Below are 26,261 nucleotides of genomic sequence, written 5' to 3' on the forward strand. Positions count from 1 at the left end.
CCCAGCTCCTGGCTTCATGGAGCTTTCAACTGCTCGCAGGCTTCTCCGAGCCCCAGCTGCACGGAGCCAACGACAGCATTTCAGCCGCATGGAGCTGACCTTCTGCTGGCTGAATTTTTTTCTCTTGTGGGCTAGTTTATGTGCTACCCCCCCCCCCTCCGCCACTCTGGGTCCCTGTAGTCAGGTTTTGGCACAAAATCCCCACTCAGCTGGGCATTCTTTATATGCCATCTCCCCAGGTTCTGTCAAAGGAAAGTTGGAACTGACCGTGTGAGGCCTGTCCCCCCACCACCCTGCTGCTCTCTGTGCTTAGGCCAAAGTCCCGGGCATGCCAGGTGTTGTAGTTACCCCGAAAGCACACAGATCAAGTTTAAATGATAGATTCCCTCACAGTAGTAGGACTCCGCGCTGCTATGTTATACCACCCATTGCATACAGCAGGCAAATGACATTCGCATGAATACATCCACTCTAAGTTATGAGAACCGAAAATTGGATGTCCTGTGCCATTGTTCTGGGTTGTCACAGTTCTGGAGCCCAATTTTAATGTTTGGGTCTTAACTTCAATGCTTCTCAGCCAATGAGATGCCTTAGAGGTGTTGCAAGGCGACAGCCAATTTACATGCAGCAAGGTCCCATAAACAACAATCAGGTAATGACCAGATCATTTATTTGAGCGATGTTGGTTGAGGCATAATTAGGGATGCGAGGGATAACTCGCTCAATCTTCTTTCAAATACTGCAGTGTGTCTTTTACGTCCCCTTGAGAGGAGAGATGGGATCTTTGTTTAGCATCTCATCTGAATGACACACCTCTGACAGTGCAACAGTCCCTCAGTACTTTTTACCTGTTTAATAAATTTTGTGCTCAAGTCTTTGGCGTGGGACTTGAATCCACACCTTCTGACTTGGAGGTCACTGCTACAAACAGGCAAATCCAGTTAATTGTGGCCACTTCTACACTTCTGAGGGAGCAGTTGTAATTGTTCAAAAGCAAAAAAAGAAATGTTCTATAATAACCAAATATTACTGTTAGGCAGAGGCACATAGAGTGGTATTAACTTACCTGTTGTAAACAGTGTTTACTTATTTAATTCAATATTGATAGAAATTATTTAGGAATGTATACATGAGTGCTACCAAACCTGGGACCCTCTTGTAAATGCTGTCAAAATTAGTCCTCTCCCACATCCTCTCCACCTCCAAACCTCCACGCTTGATAGATACCAGGAATCCAGCAGTTTGGACAAAGTCCAACCTTAGCAATACAGTTCTGACCAACTTCCATTTCTCCTCCACAGTCCTTTTGAATCACTGACCTCAGACCCTTCAATCCTACCAGACCCCAGCCTCACCACTCTCCACTGCCACTAATGCCCAGAGCTATGCTAAACCTCAAACCCCTCTCTCTACAGGCAAAAGACCAGGTACCTTTCTCCAAATTGGAATGCCTTTCAGGCTATCTTGTGTGCCCTTTGATTTTACAATAAAGGCCAGGGGCGAATAATTAAATGCAGAGGCAGAGGAATTTCTAATACATAGATTGTAAAGAAAACTACCTATTTGGAAGCTCCACAAAATAATAGAGTTATTGGAATTCGTGCGAGTGGACTGTATGGTGAAATTCAATCCCCAAAGGACTGATAGAAACGTTAGAATACCACAGAATCAAAATGGAACATAACTTATTTAGTCATTGTAAATCAGCAGCCCTGATAATACATTTTGCAATACATGGTATAACAGCTCCGATGTTGAGTGCTACAGAACAGCATATCCTGTGACTCATTCTCAGCAAAGTCTTGGGATAAAACATGCATTTACATGGAGATGCTATTCAGTATCTACTATCTCCTTGATGTGCTAAAAACCCACTTTACCCAAATGATTGGAATGAGTGATTTAATTATACTTTATATCTTTCCTACATGAACAGAGAGTTCAGTAATCTTGCGAGTGACTGAATCATTCAGTCAGGGTTCCCTTTGTTCAACAATTCTCTTTAGGATAATTGAGTTTTCAACACAACACACACGGCTAATACTCTCTCTTCAGCTTCAGCTCCTAAATACAACCAGGTCTTTAATTAAAATGTCCCCCAATTTACCTGCTGAAATTTGTGGGCCCCGAGGATATGGGGACCTTTATACATTGTGAGCCTGAGTGCCCCATTCACCCCTCAACATGCCAATGGGCTAAGATACAGGAATACCTCTGAGTTGTTGAACACCTGGTCTGGCCTGAAGGTAATGAGGCTTTCACGATGCGATCGTTTCGTTCACACATAGTACTCTGAACAACTCTCTGGCCCGCAGCCTCTCAATTACTGACAAGGTCATACATCACACAGCAGGTTTTGTGCGGCAAAAGATATCCTTTGCATGCAGATCAGATCCCTGTGATGAATGCCAAAAATTGGATGTTGCCAGAATTAGATTCTGAACAGCGATTTAATGTACTTTGGAGTCTAAGGGCTATTAATGATGATGTCATTCGCTATCATCAAGAAGACTGAGAATTCTATAGACCCTGCAATTTGATTGCCTGAAATCATAGATTACACGTCTTGGAAATTTTGAACAAATCTTCCTTTATAATATTTAAGATACTCTCAGTTGAATCATTGGAACAGAGTGTCTTCACATTTCTGTTACATTTTGACATCATGCGCACGATTTAATGGGAATTTAATTTATGTTGTTACGTCATAACTCAAAAGATCTATTTTTTAAGTATAATCAGTGCTTTGTTTTCATAGCGAGACCACTTGGAAATTGGAGCTCATCTCAGCCTATTTATGGGGTGCTACGTTTCGATTGCCAAGATCAAAATAAGGCCAGCATTGGCACCGCAACTGCCAGTGTTGCATCGAGCAGCAAGAAACATATAGCACAGGCACAGACCGTTTGGCCAATTTGGTCTTTCGCCAGCATTTATGCAACCACACAAGCCTCCTCCCATCCCACTCCTTCTAACGGGGAGGTGGTGGCTTAGTGGTATTGTCACTGGACCGGTAATCCAGAGATCCAGGGTAATGCTCTGGGGACCCGTGTTTGAATCTCACGAATGGTGGAATTTGAATTCAATAAATATCTGGAATTAACGATGGCCATGAAACCGTCGTTGACTGTCGTAAAAACAATCTGGCCCCTGAATGTCCTTTAGGGAAGGGAATCTGCTGTGCTCACCTGATCTGGCCTACATGCTGACTCTTAAAAAATGCCCTCTGAACAAGGGCAATTAGGGCTGGGTAATAAATGCTGGCCTAACCAGCAATGCCCACATCCCATGAATGAATGAAAAAAAACCTATCAGCATATCCTTCTATTCCTTTGACCTCCCAGCAGCCACCGCTGTGTTTATTTAGCTTTCCCTTGCTACTACTCGCTCATTCCACATTCTTGCCACTTTTTGGGCAAAGAAGTTTCACCTAAATTCCTCATTGGATTTATTAGTGACTACCTTATATTTATGACCTCAAGTCTTGGACTCTCCTATAAATGAAGCCTGGATATTTTTTGATGACGGGGTTTCCCTTCCCGCCACCTGAAGGGTTGGCAGGGAACACAGCTCCGCCCACTCTGACTGCTCCGCAGCCATTTCACGCTCGAATGAGTGTTCAGGGGCTGAAGGCAGGATTCCCGCCCCTCACTTGGGAGGAAGTCTGCAGAAGCCAATCTGATTGGCTGGCAGCTCTCTTGTCCCTGCAGCGACAGCAGCTGCCGTGGGCAGAAGAGGAAGTGCTTCAACATGCCAGAGCCTAAGTCCCGGGACTGGATGACAGGGTAAGTTTTGGGGGGTCCCAGGATGGGGAGGGTAGGGGAGGCCTAGGGGGCGGGGGCAGGATGGAAAGTGGACATTTGGGATTTCAGGGGAGAGGCCGGGGAGGGAGGAGGACCAGTGGGCGCTGGACCTTAAGAGGGGTCGCCCGAAAACAGAAGACGGTTTCTGATGGAGGCATTCCCCCTGCCACCCCCCCCCACCCCCACACCTTCCCACCCAAGGTCTAAGCCCCTTCATTTTCAGGCTTCCCCCATACCAAGTAAAGCTTCCCACCAGCCTAAAAATTGATGCTGGGCGGGAAACGGCCTACCCATCTACTCACCCCCATGCCCCCTCATACTCCCAATGCCCACCACATCCCCATGGCCTTTCATAGCCCCAATGCCAAATTAGTGCCCACTCATGCCAACCCATGTCCCCCATAAACCACCCTTTGCCCTTACCCCTTTTATGACAACTCACCCAGTTACCTTTGACAGTTCCTTGACTGTGCTGGCGATTCCAGTTTATGCACAATCATGTTTAATTTTAACAATCCCAAATGGTGCCTTACCTCCTACAAAGGGTGCCTTACCTCTCCAAAGGTGTCCTGGGATCATTACAAAGTGTTACCCCGGCTAGCCAAAAGCATCCACCAAGTTCAGACCAGCTCTGGTCTAACCTGCACACTCCAGGCTTCACCCTCCTGGCCTTCCAAAATCCCACTTCAGTGGAGGCAGCTGGTGAGTTAAATGGCTAACTGTCTCCGTAAACCACACGTGTGAACTCAGGCCCGACTCCAGCCCTGCCCCCATGAAAATAGGAAGTGCCGTATTCGGAGGTGGAGCTTAGAATTTCCGGACATATCCAGCATCTTTTTGCCACAATGGTGCGGCTTTCCATCGTGGCGAAAATCTGGGCCATTATCTCTATGTCTACCCTAAGAAGCCCTTCCATTGTCATAGCAACTTCTATCAAGTCACCCCTCTTTTCTAGAGAAAAGATCCCCAGCCTGTCCAAATTTTCCTGATAAGTATATCCTCGCAGTTCCAGCAACTTCCTTTTGTCCGATGTTTCTGTATCATTCATAGAATATGATCAGAACTGTGCACAATCTTCCAGAGTATGACTAACGAAGCAGCTTCACTTCATGCTTATGCTAACAAAGTTGTGGTGTCGATATGGAATCAGAGCCTAACCTGACTCCAGATAAGTGGAGATGGACTCCCGCTTCCAGAAGAATCTGGTATTAATTTCAGTTTTCAATGCAATAGTGACATCAGACTTATAGGAGTAGCTACAAGCAGCAGCAGTGTAAAAATAAACTGCTCCGTATTCAATCTACCTCTAGATATTTCGAGTTGAATTATAGAGACTGGGTTCTTTTAGTGTACGAGTGAGTCAGTGACTGACTGAGTGTGTGTGAGAGTGAGTGAGTGAAATTGTAAGTGTGAGTGTGTGAGAGTGAGACTGTGAGTGTGAGTCTGTGTGTGAGTGTGGGTGGGTGAGTGTGAGTGTGTGAGAGTGAGACTGTGAGTGAGTGAAGATTGAGAGTGTGTGAGAGCGTGAGTGTATATGTGTGTGAGTGAGTGAATGAGGGAGTGAGTGTGAGTGAGTGTGTGTGTAAAGACCTGGAAGGAAAGGGTCAGATTAAACTGTGATCATCACCATGACTCGCATTGTAGATAGGCACATGACGAACACCCACTCAACCAATGTTAGTGAATGGGGAGGGGTGTTGAGGGCGGCGTGGGAGGATCACCTCAACTGTGGAACTATCATTTAGCTTGAGCTACATCCTGTTAGAGAGAAGGGATAAGGAAAGAAATTGGAATTGAAGTCAAAAATTATAACTAATGCTTCTCCAGCTGAGGGAGTCAAAGGACAAGAATGAAGTGTTGGAATCTATATTTATTTGAATAACGTATCAATGACTTTTTTTCAAAAAATTTCCTCTCAATTTCTGACTTAAAAGCACATAGCGATGATGGGTAAAGAATTGAAGACAATTGCGTCAGAAGAAGGGACAGAAATTAAGTGTTAAGTATGGCTTATTATAATCCCTGTTAGAAAACAAGTCATGTTCATCTTTATTAATATTTCATATTGGTTCAGAAATGGTCACATTCGTTTAATGGCAATGGTTACATCAACTTTCATTTTACGTAAGGGGACGTTAGTTTACCAAGGTGAGAAAGCAAGGCCTTTTTCGCAGGTTCATGGAATGTAAAGGAACTCTCAAGAAAGGATGATAAGAGTTGTTGGGGACACAGTGTTGATAAAAAGAGGGTACTGAATGTCACTGAATCATAGGTAATCAATCAGCTTTCCTTCTCTACTTTCCTCCGTATATTTTCAGTCATTTTATCTTAACAGTGGGGAGTGTGGTAACAGGTCAGGAGCCCATTGATACAGCAGTGGGCTTGTGGCTCTATAACTCAGCCACAGCACTAGCATCCTGCTTCCAAGCTTCCCAACCAATTAGAGAGGGCGGGCGGGGTGACGTGCCGACTCTGTCAAAGGAGTGAGTTCAAGTTAAAGTGACGCCAGCAGGAGCCAGAATGGCTGAACAATATGTTGATTTCTAAGGCTGCAGCAACCACAGCAATGGAAAGGAAGGCTCGGAAGGCAACCCTCCTAGTCCTTTACTCTTACCTGGAGGTCTTTCTGCGGGATCTGAGGGACTTAAGAGGTGGTGGTTCCCAGGGTCGGGAGGAAGAGGCCAGCCTCTCAAAGCAAGCAGGTGTGGATGGAAGTAGCCAAAGACTGAAAAGCATGAGTGTGGTCCCCCTACAGTACCCCAAGTGTTTAAGGACCTCAGGAGGTGGGAAAGGTGAGTGGCATAAGACTTTCAGGCTAGGTTTGCCAATTGTGATTAAATGTATTCCAGGAGGTTTCGTCACATGACTTCCCTCCACATTCCAGCCATTAGTTGGCCAACACATCCATCCTTGTGATGTACTGCTTTCCTACGCCAATTAGAAAGTAGAAAGACTCGTTACCCAATCGGATGATGCTTGACTGTCAGCCAAACAGCCTTTTCTCCCCCATTTTCAATATTTTTACATCTGGTAAAGAGAAATGCTCATAGAAAATGACAAAAACGCCAATCCTTTTTAATGTCCCTCCAGCGATTTTCCTCCAGGATTGCACACAGCAGTGTCCTGGGGATTGATCTTCAATTCCTGGATATGCCAAGCTAATCCTGGACGGATGGCAACCCAAGTGCAGGTGGTGGGTATTGGCAATTCTATGATCTTTCTAAAGGATAAAAGCACTTACTTGGGCTTCCTGTGACATGGGCCCTTGGCGTTATCAACCATGCGGCCATTAGTTGGGCCCACATGTAAGTATCCTTGGCTTGGCCCACTAATGTCATTCAGCTTGGGCTGGGCGGTGGGGAGGATGTGAGTGGTGTTGGTGAGGGGTTAAAATCATCCCTTTGGAATCAGAGTTCCAGTTAGACAATCTGGCTAGAGCCAACATGATAGGGCAGTCTGTGTCTGGTAGCTACAGGGTAAATATATTTTACAGCAATCAGTCAAAACCCTCCCATCATTCAAGTGCCATTGAAACTAAAGTTCAAGCCCTAACTTTGAGTTAAAGGGAGCAATATAGTTGCTGTAATTTTACTATTGCTGGCTTGTCACAGGCATTGTTTCATGACAAAGAATTTTAATGGTTCCCAAACACACAATGAAGATTTACTAAGTTAAAAATATAACCACCTTCTATAAGGTTTGTGATTGAAACTGACACAACCGATTGAGCTATAGCCCAGCTAGCTTGCCTTTAAAGTCAAAGACTCTTACCAAAAGTTCCATGAAGTACAGGACTGGGAGTTACATTGGTTTTACTGAGTCTGGGATAATTGCAAGATTTTAAATGGATGCTTTCTGTTCTTTTGTAATTTAAATCAAGACAGAGGGATGTTACATGTGGTTGAACAACCACAGCAGCTCCTCTCTTACCCATTAGATATTTTAATTGTTTTATTTCCAGTCTCCCTTTATTTTTTTAATGAAGACCTGCATTTATATAGCACCTTTCACAACATCAGAACATCTCAAAGTGCTTTACAGCCAATGAATAACTTTTGAAGTGTAGTCACTGTTGTAATATAGGAAATGTGGCAGCTCATTTGCAAATTGCAAAGTCTCACAAACAACAATGTGACAATGAACAGATAATCTATTTTGGTGATGTTGACTGACAGATAAACATTGGCCAGGACACCAGGGATAACTCACCTGCTGCTCTTCTTCAAAATAGTGCCATGGGATCTTTGTACGTCCAGCTTGGAGAACAGATAGGGCTTTGGTTTAACATCTCATCCAAAGGATGGAACCTAACAATATAGCACCAGGGTAGATCTTTACACTTACATCTCCAGTGAGAAAATTGAACCCACAGCCTTCTGATTCAGATGTAAGAGTGCTACCCCCTAAGCCACAGTTGACACCTTTCATTCGCCATTTATTTTCTGTGCATTCCTTTTTTCTTCCAGAGTCTCCCAGGAGGCGATTTTAAAAAATATATACATTTTCCTAATCCCTCTCCCTTTTCTGATTCTTCTCATTTGTTAATTACTGCAGATGTCTCTCAGTTTTCAACACCTCCCTGTTAAGATGCTCTTTTGAAAATGCTGGCATCCCAGTGAAGGACCCAGTGCCTCTGGCTGCCAAGGAGTAAACAGATTTAGAATGATATAGAGTTTAATATATTTTTATGTGTATAAAGCATCTATAAACCTCAATATTTATTTTTATTGCTCAATATATCAGTCTGGAAATTGCTACATGCTATTCAGAGGTACACAATGCGTGACTAAGGATTTTTGAGAGGATGTGCATCTGCCTAAAACCTTTGGCATTGTTAGTTTGAGAGCTCTGTAAAACCTGAGTCCTGTCTGTACAATTGACTGGAGGGTACAATGGAGGGTCATCACCAATTAGCCAAGTGAGCTGCACTTAAATACCTTAAGCAGCTATTTTAATTTTGCTGTAAAGCAAGTGAATGAATCCAAATTCCCTTGTGTGGCCTGGGTAGGAGTAAGGAGGATCTCACCAGCTGCACTTGTGCAATTGTGGATGAACGATTTGTTAAATGGATGCCAAGCCAGATGATGAAATAGGAAACTAGATACATCCTTTTCTTGATAGTTGGTTTATTTACAGAATGCAGCATTACATGTGTCTGCCTTCTACCTACTAACCCAGTGTCCCAGCAGTCTCTCTTTATGCTCTTTTGAGTACCGGTGGAAAGAAAAACTAATTAACCGATAAAGAAAAGCCAGTTAAACCAACTGACAGCCCTTTAGAGGGCACTGTAGCTGAAAGAAAAATAAACAGAACCTTACATAATTAAATGGAAATGTCATTTTGGAGGCTGATAATGCACTCTGGGGGAGGCAGTGGTGTAGTGGTAATGTCACTGGGCAGATAATGCTCTGGAGACCTGAGTTCAAATCCCTCCACAGCAGATGGTAGAATTTGAATTTAATAAAAACCTGGAATTAGAAGTCTAATGATAATTATGAAACCATTGTTGATTGTCATAAAAGCCCATCTGGTTCAAAAATGCCCTTTAGGGAAGGAAATCTGCTGTCCTTACCTGGTCTGGCCCACATGTGACTCTAGGTCCACATAATAACGTGGTTGAACAAGGGCAATTAGGGATGGGCAATACATGCTGGCCCATCCAGTGACACCCCATCCAGTGACACCCACATCCCGTCAACAAATAGAAAAAAATCTCCAGCCTCTGCAGTGCCCGCCAGTCATTGAAGGCCCGAAGTGTGCCAGTGGACACTGCATGCTACCTCGCCAAGAACACCTGGCCGCAGAGGAGGGGTAGACAGTCAGGCTGAACGACCCCCTCCGTTACCTGGACCTGTTAATCGCCAGTTTGGCCAGATCTAGGAGCAGGCTACAGTCTTTCTTTATAAATAGGGAAGATGTTTTAGGGCAGTTTAAAGCCCTTTGCTGCCTTCTGGTGCTCAAGATTCTATGTGGTAACTCTTTTCGAGTTATCAACAGTCACAGATTGTAACTCTTTCGAGTACATTCACAGTTCTTGGTTTCCGGGAGTGGGACATGAACCCACAACCTTCTGATTCAAAGGCGAGGGTGCTATGAACTGAGCCACAGCTGACACCTCAGTCTTTCTTTATAAGTACTCTAAATGTTTAATTAAACAATGCCCTTCACCTGTGTATCTCAACAATATAATTAACATACAATTAACATTTCCTGAATTGCAGACTACTATTGATTTACAGCAATAACCTCATTGGCACAGGCCAAAAATCCAGCCAGATTATCTCTTTTGAATGCTCAGATTGCAAATTGTGGAGATCTTGGGCTCCAATCGACAAGAGAATCTCTTGCCTTTATTTCAACACGTTAGAGGTATTGTATTTAGAGAACCTTTAGACAGGGATTCGGACCTCATTGCTACCTATAGGACAGCTTCCATGCAAAGCAGTAGATGTGCTGAAGGCGTGCCCAGAAGCAAATGCACGCCATGGAGTAGGCACAATGAAGTCACTCTTTCTCAGCACGATATGAGCTTGCATTCCTTGCCCGAGTGACAGTAGATGTGACAGAAAGTGAACAGGACACAGGACCAGTCAGCCACAGCAGCAGCAGACGTAGCTGAATCGTCTGTCATTGCCACCTCAGGGATGGCATGTAATCCTAAAGGAATTGTAAAATTGTATTGTAAAGCTCTGTAGCATACAGCAGGTGACAATGATCTTCAAAATCCTGTGGCCAAGGAAAAGTACTGTAAGATGTTATTTCTGCTGCAACATCATGAGATGTCAATGGTATTTGAATGGGCTTTGTTGTATCTGCTCTCTGTCTTTATCGGTGACTGCCACAAGGGTGCCATTAGGAAGGATTGAAATGTCTAACCATGGTCTCCAAGATATGGTTCCACAATCGTTTTATCACTTAATAAGTGACATCGATAATTAGTGTGAAATGAAAGTCTTGTTGCCGGGGAAGTAGGGCATTGACCTACAGAACACAGTGTCACTAACCACTTTCATAGCGACAGGGTAGACCCATCTGTTCCTGTAGACTGTATCTTGGGATCCTTGGGTGGCAAAACTTCACCCCCATACTTCTGAATTGGCAGTTTGGTAAAATTGGACAGTATCACCACTCCCGCACATCTCCCCACACCAACCCTACCAACATCATGCCAGTGTTGCAAATCAGTGAGAATGATCATGTTGGCCGTGTTGAATAAAGAATCAATTATTTCCTTGATATACGTTTGCACAGTAAAGATGGCTCCTGCACTGGCTTGAAAGGCATAATATGACAGACCTTGAAAGTCAATAGCAGTCGCTATCTCCAAGTTTGTCTGCATGCTTTCTTGAAGAAGATGACATAGCTCTATAACTACTTCCCTGTTAAACCTGAGCCTCTGGAAAAAGTGCTCCTTCATCACTAATTGGCAACATGTACCTAGGTAGTAAATGCGTGGCACTTTGGGGACTCTTTGTTTTTTGACTTTTATTGCCACTTTGCATCTCTGGCAGCCTCTCTCTGCTCTGCTCCCTCCTTCAGTAAACCAAGTGATAGGGGAGAACTGAAAGCCACCTCCATTGGTGTATACTTTCTAATGGCAACATCTGATCAACACTGCTGCAGTGTCCTAACCTGTGACAATCGGCCTGAGCTCCAACTCTCGTTTCACATTGATGAGATTAGCAGTTTGCACGTGCAAAGCATGAAGACAATGATTTTGCTGGCTCTTTGCTTAACATGCAATAATTACCCCTAATTTGCATGAAAAACAAGCCTATGCATTATGGTGCACTGTCTTTTATTGACAATCAGAATACAGCCGCATTCTAACTCTGTTTGTTTGGACCAGCTATATCAGTGATGCTCCCCTCAGGGACACTTGTTAGGAATTGATGCTTGTTTTGTGGCATTGAGGAACCTGATGCCATTTACTGGTTCTAACAACATGGTGCATCACCCACTCAGAAGCCCTGCACAATTTCATTACAGGCATTCAGCAGGCAGCAATCCCATGAACTCTGGAATCCCCAAAATAGACGGCAAATATCACCCAATTGCCACTTGGAACGATGCTTTCTACCAACAGCAATTCTGGGCTATATTATTTTTGTTTGGAGATATTTTACAATGCAAAGAAATAATGGGAAAAGAATAGATTTGCATTGATACAATGCATTTCACAACACACAGTGTTTTCCAAAGTGTTTTACAGCTAATTAAATATGGTTAAACTGCAGTCACTGTTAATGTTGGGACATCTAGCAGCCATTTTGCACACCTTCTGATTCCATATGGCACTGATCATGCTATTAGAAGATAGGTAGAAATGAGGGAAGCCATACAAGGCATTTTAACTCACCCTGAACGATCACATCGTCCAGCTGGCTGTTGAATGAGTTAAGGTTTTCACATCCATAACCTTATCCAGAAGCCATTCCAAGTGTCCATTACTCTGTATGTGAGAAAGTTCCCTCTGACCTTTGTCGTAAACTTTTATTTCTTCAGCTTTAACCTAAGTCCCTTTGTCCTTGTATCCATGAATTAGTCCACCCAATTAACCATATTTACGCCTTTTAATATCTTGTATATAGTGAGAGTTTTAAAATTCTCAACTGTGTTTACAAATCTCTCCACAACCTTCCCCCACCCCCCCCCCCCCCCGCCTCCACTATCTCAGCAGCCTCTTCCAATACTCCAAATCTCTAAGATCTCTGTTCTCCTCCAACTCTGGCCTCTTGCATGTTCCTGATTTTCATCTTCCACCATTGATGGCCATGCCTTCAGATGATAAGCTCTGGATTTCCATCCCCAAACTTTTCTGCCTTTCTACATCGCTCTCTTCTTTCAAGACATTCCTCAAAACCGATCTCTTTGACCAAGCTTTTGGTCACCTGTCCTAATGTCTTTTTATGTTTTTTTTATTTGAGATACAAATTTTATTTGATCATCGGTCCCGTGGGATGCACCTTGGGGAGTTTTACTGTATTAAAGGTGCTATATAAATGCAAATTGTTGTTATTGTATAGTTTTACAAATTTCTATCCCAGTTTTTTCCACCGCTCAAGTCTGAAAGAACCACAGTTTCTTCAAACTTTCTTCATTAAAGAAATGCAAGGAGTTCTCCTGGTGTCCTGTCCAACATTCCTGCCAAAAGCAATACTACCAAAAACAGATCAGCAGGTTTCTCGGTGCAGCCATTTATGGGATCTTGCTGTGTGCAAAGTGGATGCTGTCCTTGCTAACCTGTAAATAGTTACTAAACTTCATTGTGTGTGAAGCACTTTGCGACAATTCTGAGGGGCAGGATAAGGTGCCATATAAATGCAGCGCTTTTAAAAAAATAATTCTGAGGGGCAGGCTAAGGTGCCATATAAATGTGTCACTTTTTTTTTGAAATATTGATGTGTGTAGCACTGTGTCATTTCCTTGTTGCATCTAAAGCAAACTGGATGCTTCAGTGAGATTCCAATATTTGCAACGTGGCCCATTCCTTTCATAGCTCGCTGATTCTCAGTGCTTCATAAAGATTCTATTTGTTCCCTCCTCATGACTGTCCCTGCTTTTGAGCTTACTTGTTTCTTTCTGAGCCCCTCTGTGTTTTCCTTTTATGTAAGAAAAAGCACCATTTCAGTTTACTTAGAGGTTCAATTTCCTCATTTTTCACTACAGTAGAATTAGCTGAGTTTTTTTGCTCTATTCTAAGTCATTGACAGGAATGTGGAACTTCTCTTTGTGTGCTTTAATTGACTTTGGGTGTTTTAGAACTGAACCTCAGTAGAATGCACCTTGATGGTACTGCTGAAGCATTCATAAACCATCACAATAGGTGTGTGAACATTACAACATGCATGGTACATCAATCCAACTACAGAATGTTTGTTGGAATGTAATGCACCTCCAACATCCACTCCCTCCGTCACCGATGCACAATGGCAGCAGTGTGTACCATCTACCAGATGATTGCAATTACTCGCCAAGGTTCCTTCGACAGCACCTTTGAAACCCACGACCTCTGCCACCTAAAATGACAAGGGCAGCAGATAGATGGGAACACCACCACCTGGAAGTTCCCCTCCAAGCCACACACCATCCCGACTTGGAAATATATCGGCGTTCCTTCACTGTTGCTGGCTCAAAATCCTCAAACTCCCTCCCTAACAGCACTGTGGGTGTATCTACACCACATGGATTGCAGTGGTTCGAGAAGGCAACTAGGGGTGGGCAATAACAATGCTGGCCTAGCCAACGACGCCCACGTCCCATGAAAGAACGAAAAAAGAGAGGGAGAAAAGGGATCTGTGATGAGAATCTTCAGATTATTATGGGTCATGTGAGGGAATGGTGAAATGCCTTATTTAGTAGGAAGAGCAACCCCTAATAAACTGAGGGACTGGCAGACTGGCATGTGGGGGAAGGGTGAACCTATACGTTGCACTTGGAAGGCTGCAAGACAGAAAATATTCAGTTTGAGATGAGGATAATTGTCAGCCTTCATACATTGTTATATCTGGGTATGACTGCCAATTATCTTGCTATCTATCTGAGGAGATTGCAGGAGTTGGACAAGTTTACCTAAACAGTATTGTTCATCCAAATGCATCCCTGCAGTGTTCAACGTGTTTTTAAAAATATACTTTATTCATAAAGTATCTGAAAGAACATTACAAAACATTTCTAAATGGCCATCACAAAATTGCAATCAGATTCAACTTTTACACATGGATCACGAGGTGCTTCAACACAATCAATGAACATTACAATAATTTCAATATGGTCATTACAGTCAGACAGTGCAATGGTATTGGAGTTATCAACATACATCATGTTGCACTCTGAGGTGCTTCAATACAATTATAATACAATTAGTATTCAATGCATACATTCATTGTGAGCCGTATAGCCCAAGGGGTCTATACCTTTCCCAGCCCCTCAGTGCACTATGGCAGAAAGGTCTTAGACAGCGACCTTTCACCATTGGGCTTTGCAGCAGCTGCCCCAAGCTTTACTGCATCCCTCAGTACGTAGTCCTGGACCTTGGAATGTGCCAGTCTGCAACACTCGGTCGGGAACAACTCTTTGCACTGGAAGACCAACAAGTTTTGGGCAGTCCAAAGAGAGTCTTTCACCATCTTTCAATGATCCTCCAGCTGCAGTTGATGTTTGTCTCAGTGTGTGTCTCTTGGAACAGCCCGTGGAGCACAGAGTCCTGCGTCACAGAACTGCTCGGGATGAACCTCGACGAAAACCATTGCATCTCTCTCCAGACCTTCTTTGCAAAGGCACATTCCATAAGGAAGTGAACAATGGTCTCTTCCCCACCATAGCCACCTCGAGGGCAACGTGCAGAGGGGGCGAGACTCTTGGCGTGTTGGAAGGATCTGACAGGGAGGGCCTTTCTCACCACCAGCCAAGCTACATCTTGGTGCTCGTTGGAAAGTTCTGGCGATGGACATTCTGCCAAATGACTTTGACAGTCTGCTCGGGGAACCAGCCGACAGGATCAACCATCTCCTTTTCCCGCAGGGCCTCTAAGACGTTACATGCCGACCACTGCCTGATGGACTTGTGTTCAACGTAGAACACAATGAGACATAATGAGGACAGGAATAAGGAAAGGAAGCAAGTCCTGCACTCTGGACCCTCCTACCTTGTGGCATATCCTGCCCCATATGCCCAAGATCTGTGGGTCAAGAATTGGCCTGTTCAGTCACATGAAGACCCATGGCAGAAACTCGTGACCCTGAGTAGAGGCCATCCTCGAATCAAGGGACAGCTGATGCATGAGAATACTCCAAAGCGTTAGAACAGGGAGAGATGCAAAGTGAGTGCCGAGAAAGGCTGATGACTAACCAATCAGAACTGATGATGCAAAATCTCCTCTTTGAACTTCATAGAATTAAACAGTATAAAGGCGATTTGGCTCAGTTTGCCTGTGCTGGTGCAGGTACTAAGTTCACTGAACAAGATATTTAACATTTATTCCATTATGCCTAGGTACATACACAATAGTCAGCAACATCCCGTTCCCTCAGCCAAATTCTTTCTCATCTAATGCACACATTTCTTTCCAGACAAAATCTGTCACCAGCAGGTACCCACAAAAGAAAATGATGATGGTACTCCAGCAAATAAAACCCTTTTCCTGCTTTGAGCCCATCATGGAGAACATCAGCTGGGAGACCATACAGTGCCTGACCGATGTTGAGGCAACAATTTGCCTGGTTTTATGCAATGATAATTGCATCCATTCACTGCGACAATGATTCCGACTTCCATCAGTCACAAAGCAATGTTTGTGCTCCACTACAAGAATCTACCATGCACTGTCACTGTAATCTCAATATTCATAACAATGCGATCATCACGGGGTAATTTTCTGACACTTAAAATTGTGTGTAGTACACATCAGAATTTCTGTTATGTGCTCTCAGCAGGCAAGGCTCCTGCTGGGCATGCAAAGCTGGAAAATTATCCTTTGAGTGCCAGCATTTTTTTCCATAGGAAGTCAACAAAGCCAGGGAGCAAAAAGTGACTGCAATGAATCCATCATGGGACACTATTCAGTGCCTAACAGATATTGAGACAACAATGCACTTGGATTATGCAAAGAACATAATGACTCAGCTGACTATTCTATGTCACCCCGGTCACTTAAAGCAGACAGTAGCCCAGACACAGATGTTTTAAAGGGAATTTAAAGAGTCCAAGGATGGAGGATGGAATATAGTTTGCATTAGTGACTGCAAGTCGGGAAAGAGCTGCAGTGCAATTATAAATGGATTGATTCTGGATGGAAGAGGATCAGTTGCTTTGGCAATTCTAGGGGTACTGATGAAATAGAAGATACTTCTCAAACATGAACTGATCTGGAAAGTGTTCTCAAATACGCCATCAAGGTACTTCAGTGAGTTATCTGTTCTATGGACTGCCACTGAACTGCAAACAACATGAGTGACACCTCAGGTACACCAGAAGGGGAGTCATTGCAATAATGAGGCCATATGATAGCATTCAAACTTCATAATGCCCAACGTTAAAATGAGAGAAGGAACAGACTTTTCTACTATCAAAGTGGATTCACACAGTGCTGGTGGCAAGATAGGTGGAGCTCAATGGCAGCATTCTCCCCCTGGCCAACTTGCCCAGCATCAAGATAAAAGCAAAATACTGCGGCTGTTGGAAGTCTGAGACAAAAACAGAAAATGCTGGAAAAACTCAGCAGGTCTGGCAGCATCTGTGGAGAGAGAAACAGAGTTAACGTTTCGAGTCCAGCATTTTCTGTTTTTGCCCAGCATCAAGATGCTAATCACTCAGAACCAGCTCCACTGGTTGGGACATGCGTTCGTATGCCTGACACCAGCCTCCAGAAGCAACTGCTTTACTCTTAACCCAGTCATGGCAGGAGGACAGCAGAAATGCTTAGGGGTGTCCTCAAACAAACTCAAACGTACTCACCAACTCATAGAAGGACCTTGGCTTGTGACTGGCCAAAATGAAGAAGGCTCATTCGGGGAGGCAAGGAACACATCAAGAGATTTCATCGTGAATGTGCAAAGGCAAGGAATTGCAGAGATCGCACAAACCTCCAAACAGCCCATCCACCCAACCCTTCAAGCACCACCCATCCCACATGTGGCAATGTCTGCAGAACACGCACTGGACTTGTCACCCAACTCAAAATCCATTGAACTGGAGTGGATGCAAGTCATCCTTCATAACGAGAGGCTGACTGAGAAGACTAAGAAGAGGAACACAGGGATTAAATTTCCCATGGGAAATCTCCTCAAGCTACTTCATCAGAAAATCATCAGAAGCTCAAGAGAAGTGTATGGAAACTGTACCCCACCAACATTAACATTGAAGAAACGTGGACGCCAAAACTGGTATTTAAGCGCTGATTCACCCAAGTGATCTCACTTGCAACTTAATAAAACTGGAGCAAAGCAAATGAAATCCCAAGCCTCAGGAATCTGGACATGGTTGAAATAAAGTGCCATTGTATTTAATAGTCATTTGATGTACAGAACTTGAGTATTGTTGAAAAAAGAGACCAATCAGCACTCTCTTCTCATATAGTATAAGTTGTTGTTCCCTTTACATTTGGTATTCTTGTGAGTTGTCCTGACCAGTGCAAGATGAAAAGCTTTGACAAAAAAAGGTCTCCCTTTTCAGCAATTTTTAATAGTCTAAAATTAAACTGTGTAAATAGCTAGTTCTTTTTTTCTATGCTTCTGATCTCAGGGCTGCTTCATGTGCTTCAGAACTTAATCTAGCATTCCTTCTATGTGCTTCTCCAGCAGCAGGAGTAAATCATTTGGCTGGCTTCTAGGTGTCAGTTAGAGTCTCTTGGCAATAAAAAAGACTTGCATATAGTATACGTAGCATCTTTCATGGACTCAGGATATCCCAAAGCACTTTACAGCCAATTAAGTACTTTACGAATGTATAGTACTGAGGTGGCTAATGTTTCTTTGTGCTGTGCCATGATACGGCCTTCAACCATTTGTGCTTTGCAATTGTTGCTCCTTATTGCTTTCTGCCTCCCTTTCTGTCATTTGGGGAGGGTGGTTGTTGTTCTGAGAAGCAGTAGCCTTGTCCATGCCCTTTGGTGCAGGTTGGCTATTGTTCTGGATGGGAACAGACATCTGAGTGATAACCAGGACCATGATTATAATCTCTTTCACCATCCAACATTTGGAGACTGGAGAAAATAACAGCCTCTTAGAATGCAAGGAATGCAAGGCCTCTGTAGTTGTATTCTAAACATTCATGGAAGACACTTCAACAGTGGTCTGGTCACTTTATTACCCATTTGAAACTATTATATCCATAAGACATCAGCATTGTCGATATAATAATGACATAATGAAATCCAAAGTTAGGAACAATTTAAGTATATTTAGCAAAGATTTGAAGACTTGATTAAAAATATTATAAACTCCGCATAATCAAGATGTGCCCCTGGCTCCTTTACAATTCCACTATGTATCTATCGCCTGACTAGGAAATGGTAGAATGCTTATAAAATTGAAACCTAAATGTATCTCCAATGAAAATTGGTCAATGAAGTGTTAAGCTAAAAGTCAGCTGTACAGATCTAAGCCGGAGTCTGGAAGCGTTGTTGATCATGACCCTGAACAGATTTATAAACCAGAGAATCCGAGTGGAATTCTTTTCCACATAATTCATTGAATGTCCTTGATTTGCTGCTAAGAAGTGGGGGAGGATTACCAAACCTCTCACCCAGCAATACATTTATGCTTGGCCTTACTTTGAGGTGGTGGTTGAGTGCAGCCTTGTCTCTACAGAAAATGTAGTTATCCAGAGCGTACCCATGGTAGGAGGTAAAATGGAGGCAAAATTGTTCATCGGTGGAACATAAGTCGGGGCATGGTATAAAACAGGTGGGCGATTTGCGATCAGCTCATTTTACACGACTGGTGTTAACCATCTCACTCCCAACAACTTTCTTTATTTTGGTTGGAAAGAAGTGGCAATTCAAACAATTATTTTTGCGGGCTGGGTTTGAGAACCTCCAAAACATCATCCAATTTGAATGATACAGGCCTGCACTCTGCACGAAATGCTTCACAATATTGCACTAAACAAGCTCATTGATTGATCTGAGGAACTGATAGAATTCTGGCTGGTGATCTTCTGGCTGTAATCATCTCCAAGTCAGCCCAGTTGTATTTTTGCTCGTCTGCATTTTCACATCAGGGATGTTTTGTCTTTTTCTGCCTTTCTGCCTTTCCATGTATAATTTGGGAAATAGATTGCCATATGATATGAATACCCATTCCTTTGAAGTGTTAGAAGAAAAGTAAAGTAGAGAATTCTGGTTCAATTAGTGCAGGTTTTTACATATTCAGTCAGTCTGTTGTTCTGTCGTCAATCAAAGAATTGCTAAGAACAGAAATGAATGCCTCCAACAAAAGGAGGCTGATCTGTGCACAACACCTACACGCTCTATTCCCAACCGTACTACACAAATACTTGTACTTTTTGAGTTTAGAAATAGGTCATATGTTGTTCTTGAAGTAGTGGGTGACATCACAGGAATGGCACACACACAGGAAAAAGAAAACTTCAGCAGTTGTTCTAAAGGAGGTGAGCTGGACACGGGATGGCCAACCCTTCAAAGTTGAAGAGCCAAAGGAACAAATTGCATCTGACAAAAAGCCACTGCTGTTGTCTCTATAGAGGTCAAGTCTTTCATTGATTGTGCAAGGCTCACATATACACAGCTGACAGCACTCCCATCAAGGTGAAAAGACCTTACATTTTGCAGCCTGTTCCCTGCTGTGATCCTCAGTCTGGTTTGATGTCACACTGGTGCTGTTTGATCAAGGATATACCCCGAAATTGACGTCCTGCACAGAGGGAGATTCTTTTTTTTAATTCAAGCATGGGATGCGAGTGTTGCCGACAAGGCTAGCATTTGTTGCCCATCCCTAATGGCCCTTGAGAAAGTGGTGGTGAGTTGTCTTCTTGAACTGCTGTGATCCACGTCGTGTAGGTACGCCCACAGTGTTATTAATTTGAGGTATAACTTGTAGACTTCTACATCAGGAATGCTGACGTTTCCTTTGAAAACTCATGGCCTGGCTCACGCACTTGGACCCACGTTACATAAAAATTAGTTTTCTGCTTTCAATCTTCCCCTTCAATTTGCCACCAAGGCCCAGTTTTGCACTTCAATTCCCATTCAAATCATGTTGTCAGAGGGAATGTCCTTTCCTTCCTACTGCTCATCACAGAATTATCTCTCCTTCACATGGGCATGGATACCTTCTGCCTCTTGTACAATCATAGACACTGCCTCCCCCGCAGAAACACATTTTTCATGACCCCTCTCATATCCGTGCATTCACCTCATTGCAAATTAACCCTTTGAGAATACTTAGCTAACACTACTTCACAGGAAGTTTATGCCTTACATCAAAGTGATTGACTGAGGGGTAACGTCTACAGGCACCAAGTCCCTTGTTAATAACCAATCTTATTGTTAACCATAAAAAATAAATTTTACCACTGGTAAAAGTGCCAGGATCCATGGTTGTGCACTGACTTCAATTGAAATAAAAATGGAGAGAGACATCGTTTAAACCCAGTTTACACTATGGCACAAAGTCAAAATTCCCTTCACTGAGTGAGTGCTCTTGATCAAAATATTAATTTAACAGATTAAGGCATTGAAACAAAAGCATTAATGAAACTACTGAAATACAAAAAGATCCAGATCATAAGTTTAATTATGCTGTTTGAAAATATGCTATGTTTAATGCTTGATTATATTAGAAGCTTAATACTTTTAGCCTACACTAAATAAGCTGATTAAAATGACACAGTAAAGCATTTTCCAAAAAAAACCCTACAATTGAATGATTCACTTTCTGCTCAGTCAGAAGTTTGCAAAAGCTTGAATCACCATCAATGTTTAATTATCAATAATAGATACATTTGTACTTCAGCCAATTGGATAGAAAGGGTTTAAATTGAATTTGAATTTAAAAAAAAACTACTCAGGTAGAAGAGGCTAAACTGAGGTAGAATAAATTGTAAATATGTAAGAATATGTGTGGTGTGTGTGTATGACATGAAAGCAGGGCACAGAAGGTGTGATGCTTGAAGTATGATGGACTGGAAAGTGTGTGTTAATGTAATGTTTTTGCAACAGAAGTAAGAAGTGCAAGTAGTGAAATCAGCCAACAAATACAGAAATCGGAGGAGTTCACGGGTCCCCACAATTATTGGGAGCACACTTTCGAAAAAGTATGACATGTATCTCTCTCTCTGGTATAACAGGCATCCGGGAATATTTGAATAATAACACAGGATATAGATGCTGCCAGACCTGCTGAGTTTTTCCAGGTAATTCTGTTTTTGTTCAGGATATAATGTTGAAATATCAAAACCAGCTATCAATCCTATTGTCTTATGAAACTAAGATTTTTATAACACTTTTAGGAGGTGGGAGGAGGGTCTCATAGAGGAAAGGGAAACTATTTGAATGGAAACTAAATTGGGCTGCAATCGTTACATCTGCAGGCATCCGGAAAGAGAAAGGGAATCGGTGCTGTAAAACCGCGCACTTACTCTTGAGGGAGACAGAGACTTAGGTTTTATCATTAACCAGCCCTTAAAATCGAGTTGAAAGCCTTTCACTCACCTTCTAACCTTGACTCGTCGATACCTGGTCGCGGTGTTAACCATACAGAAAATATTGGACAATGACAAATGTTGATGACATGGTTCCCTGTTTGGTGACTGCGGCTGGGACTGGGAAGTTCGGCTCCACCAGTTGGCAGGGCCGAAGCAAGTTTTCGATTTTTAAATGTGGATGGAATTTGATCGGGTTACTGTCTGTGATCCATCTGGAGACATCCAGAATAATCTGACACGACCCCCTCCCCACCCCATCGACGACCCCTTTTTGCCAAAGCCTCTGCTTCCAGACAATGGACCAAATCCATCAACAATATTTGTGAGGGTCAGTGTTACTTGCTGGCTTGTGGCTAGCCAGTGTGTATTCTGACCTCCTGGCTGGTGTTTGTAGCTTTGCCCTGACTTTCCATGAATTGACCATTCAGCCCACGGATTTCAATGAGGCTGTTAATCGTCCTTCACTGCCCCCCTCCCCTCCCCACCCCAAACCCATCCCCAACCCCCTCCATTGCATCCTTGACAGTTTGGGGAGGGGATGGAGGGCGAATGGCACTCATAAGGCCCCTCGTGCCCCCAGAAACCTATCACCTGCTAAATTGCTCTAGCCTCCAGATAACAAACAGAGGGATCTGACAAGCAGCCACGGTATAATTTACTGGCCATCTTACACTAATTTTAAAACACACAGGCACAGAGATTGAGGGGTGGGTGGGGAGGAGGGGGGGGGGTGGTACTGGGCGGTGGGGTTGGGAACTGCCCACCCCATCACTTGGAATCACTTGGAGGAAGACCTCACCGTCGCTTTGACGGGGCAACTGGAGAGGGAGTTGGGGTGGGTGGTGGGAGGCGGGGAGAGGGAAAGTAGATGTGATGTTTCTCGACAGGCTGTCCCGAAAAAATTTTTTTTTTTTCCTCTTTTGAGATCTACATGGAAGCAGATTACCTGGAGGTGAATCGATCTGTCCAATCGGCTTTCCCAAGAGAGGGAGAGAGAGAGAGAGAGAGCGAGAGCGAGCGGGGGGTAAACTACAGGAGGAAAGCGGGCACATCAGAGATGGAGTGAGATAGGTAACTGCTGCAGGAAAACGCTGGCTGGCTTTGGAGAACCCTTCAACGCCATCGCTGCGATCTCTGTAAGGTTTGGCTTTTTGGTGGGGGCGGGGGTGGGGGGGACTTGGTTTGTGTGTGTGTGTGTGTGTGCTGTTGCTCAGTTTGTGCCAGAGCTGTGTACAGAGACAGAGAGGAAGAAATAGAGAGAAAGAGAGAGAGAGAGGGAGGAAGGAACCGCAAAAGACAAGCGTTAGAGTGAAGCCGTTTGCACTTTGCTTAAATTGCACCGGAGAAGGTCTATTTTTTTCCCACTGTCCAGAATGCAGTTCAGACTTCATCTTCCTTAACGTAAAGGTGGAGAATAGGTATCTCTCCAGGAAGGAGGGGCGGCAGGTAGGTGATCAAAGTGAAGAGATGGTTGTATTAGGAAGGCATTGTTGTGTCCTATCTTTAACAATGCACTTCACACAATCGTCACGAATACACGGACAGGTACAGACAACGTAACCATCCATAGGCAGCAAATCGAAAACATTTTAAGAGGTTGGGGATCACATCAACGGATAACTGCTTGGATTATGAAAACGGTAAAAAAAAAGGGGATTGGAATCGACATAAAATTAAGTTTTAAGGGAAGTTGAAAGCTGACAGTGTGAAGATCGTCACCGCTTGGCATGGCTTTTTAAAACCCGGGATGTGTTCACTGCGTTTCAATTTCCAACACGATGTATCTGATTCCTTTTCTCTGGTTATTGGGGATATTTGTGGTTAATCGGTTGTTCACGGCCAGTTTGATTTGTGTGAGTGCCTTTGTGTCTGTGTGTGTGTGTGTAGGAAAGTGTGAATGAATGTGTAAATGAAAATGCGAGTCAGTGCGTCTTGTCAGAGTGTGTAAGCGAAAGTGTACAAGTGTGCATTATATGAAAGATGCGAAAGGGTAAGAGTCCGCGTGTAGTTGTATATGTATGAGTGTGTGTTTGTGTTATTATTATGTGGTGTGTATTCGTATCAGTATCTGAGTCTCTAGCTGTGTGTGTGTGTGTAGGTTTTCTTATGTGTGTTCGCGTTATCTGTAGCAATATGCCGTGGCTGTGTGCGAATGTTTATGAGCTGAGGATGTCTGGTTATGTATACGTGTGATAGATTGTATATGATTATGTACGTGTGCGCGCGGCTGTTTTTGTAGGATTTAGGGTTGTAGCTGTTTTTGTATGTATGTGGATGTTCATGTGTGTGCATGAATGAGGCTGGGCCTGAGAGTATGCGAATTTGTGTATCCGCAAGTGTGTAAATGAGTGTTAGGCTGTGGGTGTATATGAGGTGTAAGGCCGTATGTGTATGAAAGTAAATGAGTGTGTGTAAGGTTTTGTGTGTATGACTGGACAAAGCTGTGTGTATGTATGGAAGTAGATGACAATGTGTGAGACTATGTGTGTGTATATTCTGAGAATAGGTGAGTGTGTGAGGCTGTGTGCACATGAGAATAAATGAGGAGGTGTGAGGCTGTATGTATATATAGATGATTATGTGAGGCTGTGTATATAATAGATGAGTGTGTGAGGCTATGTGTATAATAGATGAGTGTTTGTGAGGCTGTGTGTATTTAATAAATTAGCGTATGTGAGGGTATGTGTGTATATATAATAGATGAGTATATGAAGCTGTGTATATAATAGATGAGTGTGCGAAGCTCTGTATATATAATAAATGAGTGTGTGAGGCTATTTGTAAATAATAGATGAGTGTGTGGGAGGCAGTGTATAAAATAGATGAGTGTGTGTGAGGCTGTGTGTGCATATGATAGATGTGTGTGAGGCTATGTGTGTAAATGATAGGTGTGTGTGTGAGGCTGTGTGTATATGATAGGTAAGTGTGAGTGAGGATGTGTGTATATAATTGATGAGTGTGTGTGAGGCTGTGTGTGCATATAATAGATGTGTGTGTGAGGCTGTGTATATATAATACATATGTGTGTATATATAATAGATGTGTGTGCGTGTGAGGTTGTGTATATATATTAGATGTGTGTGTATATATAATAAATGAGTGTATGTATGGTATATGTGTGTGTATAATGGATCAGTGTGTGAGAGGCTCTGTGTATAACAGATGAGTGTGTGTGAGGCTGTGTGTATAAGGTCAGTGTGTGTCAGACTGTCTGTGTATAATGGATGACTGTGTGTGAGGCTGTTTTTGTATGATAGGAGAGTGTGTGCGAAGGTGTGTATAATAGATGAGCGTGTGTGAGGCTGTGTGTATATGTAGATGTACTTGTGAGGCTGTGTGTACATAATAGATGTGTGTGAGACTGTGTATAATAGATGACTGTGTGTGAGGCTCTGTATATACAATAGATGAGTGTGTGTGGCTGTGTATAATAGATGAGTATGTGTGAGGCTGTGTACATAAAAGATGTATGTGTGTGAGGCCGTGTATATGGAATGGAGGAGTGTGTATGACGGTGTGTGTATAATATGAGTTGGTGTGAGGTTGGGTATATAGTTGAAAATTGTATGTGAGGCTATGTATGTGTGTGTGTGAGAGAGAGAGAGTGGATTAACAATCAAATTCTGCACAAGAAATTTGTGAAAACAAGTTTCCACCGTCTGTGCGGGTCTTTTTGTATCAGAATTCCGGTAGCAGAGTAAACAGCTGCGAATCAAACCCCAAACTCCAGCCTCCTGATCTTGTCCGAGAGTGAAGTATAATGCCACACTCACTCAGTATCAATAAATAGCTACAGCCCACAAGTCCTTGTGCATTTGTGAATGGAGGGTATGCCAGGCCGAGGCAGAATGTTTGGCAGCTGCCAGCCAAAAATGATAAACCTTTGCCAACAACCTTGCACCCCCGTTACCATCTAGCTGGCGATTCCCTAGCCCACTTCACCTCTTCTCACTTTCCATTTGGGCTGTTTGTCTCTCAGACTCTTGTGACGCGGCGGGGGGGGGGGGGGGGGGGTGGGGGGGGTGCTTTGGGGTGTTGTGCCTGAGCGGGTTCTTTGTATAAGTTATCCAGTTCGCCCCTCTCTCTTTCCCCCCTTAGCCCCTGTAGAACTCCCCCTTGATACCCATCCTTTTGCCTGCGATGTAATGGCAGGGACTTGCTCGGGCACACATCACCCGGCTGTTTTGTGGACCTCCCCTTGCCTGGGCTTTCGACAGATTTTAATCTCTTGAAGCCTGCGAAATATACCCACCTGCAAGTTTGCTGCACTCCAGTGCAAGCAGGAGAATCGCA

General features: G+C 43.4%; 1 protein-coding gene across 8 annotated transcripts in view; it reads left to right on the top strand.

Annotated features, from left to right (window-relative positions):
* Positions 1–26,261, top strand: part of LOC144696489 (chemokine-like protein TAFA-2) — a 322,848-nt gene that overhangs the window by 78,466 nt on the left and 218,121 nt on the right. For 4 of the 8 annotated variants that reach the window (XR_013580175.1, XR_013580174.1, XR_013580182.1 and 1 more), the window contains exon 1: positions 23,008–23,104. The exons of 1 other annotated variant lie outside the window; for it this stretch is intronic. The gene's annotated coding sequence lies outside the window, so the exon portion shown is untranslated. Of the gene's footprint in view, positions 1–22,904; positions 23,105–23,213; positions 23,415–23,470; positions 23,609–26,261 lie in introns of those variants that run through there. 3 more of the 8 variants (XR_013580177.1, XR_013580179.1, XR_013580178.1) reach the window with 3 other exon arrangements.

The sequence above is a fragment of the Cetorhinus maximus genome, chromosome 22 (genome assembly GCF_964194155.1).
Source record: "Cetorhinus maximus chromosome 22, sCetMax3.hap1.1, whole genome shotgun sequence".
In the NCBI taxonomy this organism is placed as follows: domain Eukaryota; kingdom Metazoa; phylum Chordata; class Chondrichthyes; order Lamniformes; family Cetorhinidae; genus Cetorhinus; species Cetorhinus maximus.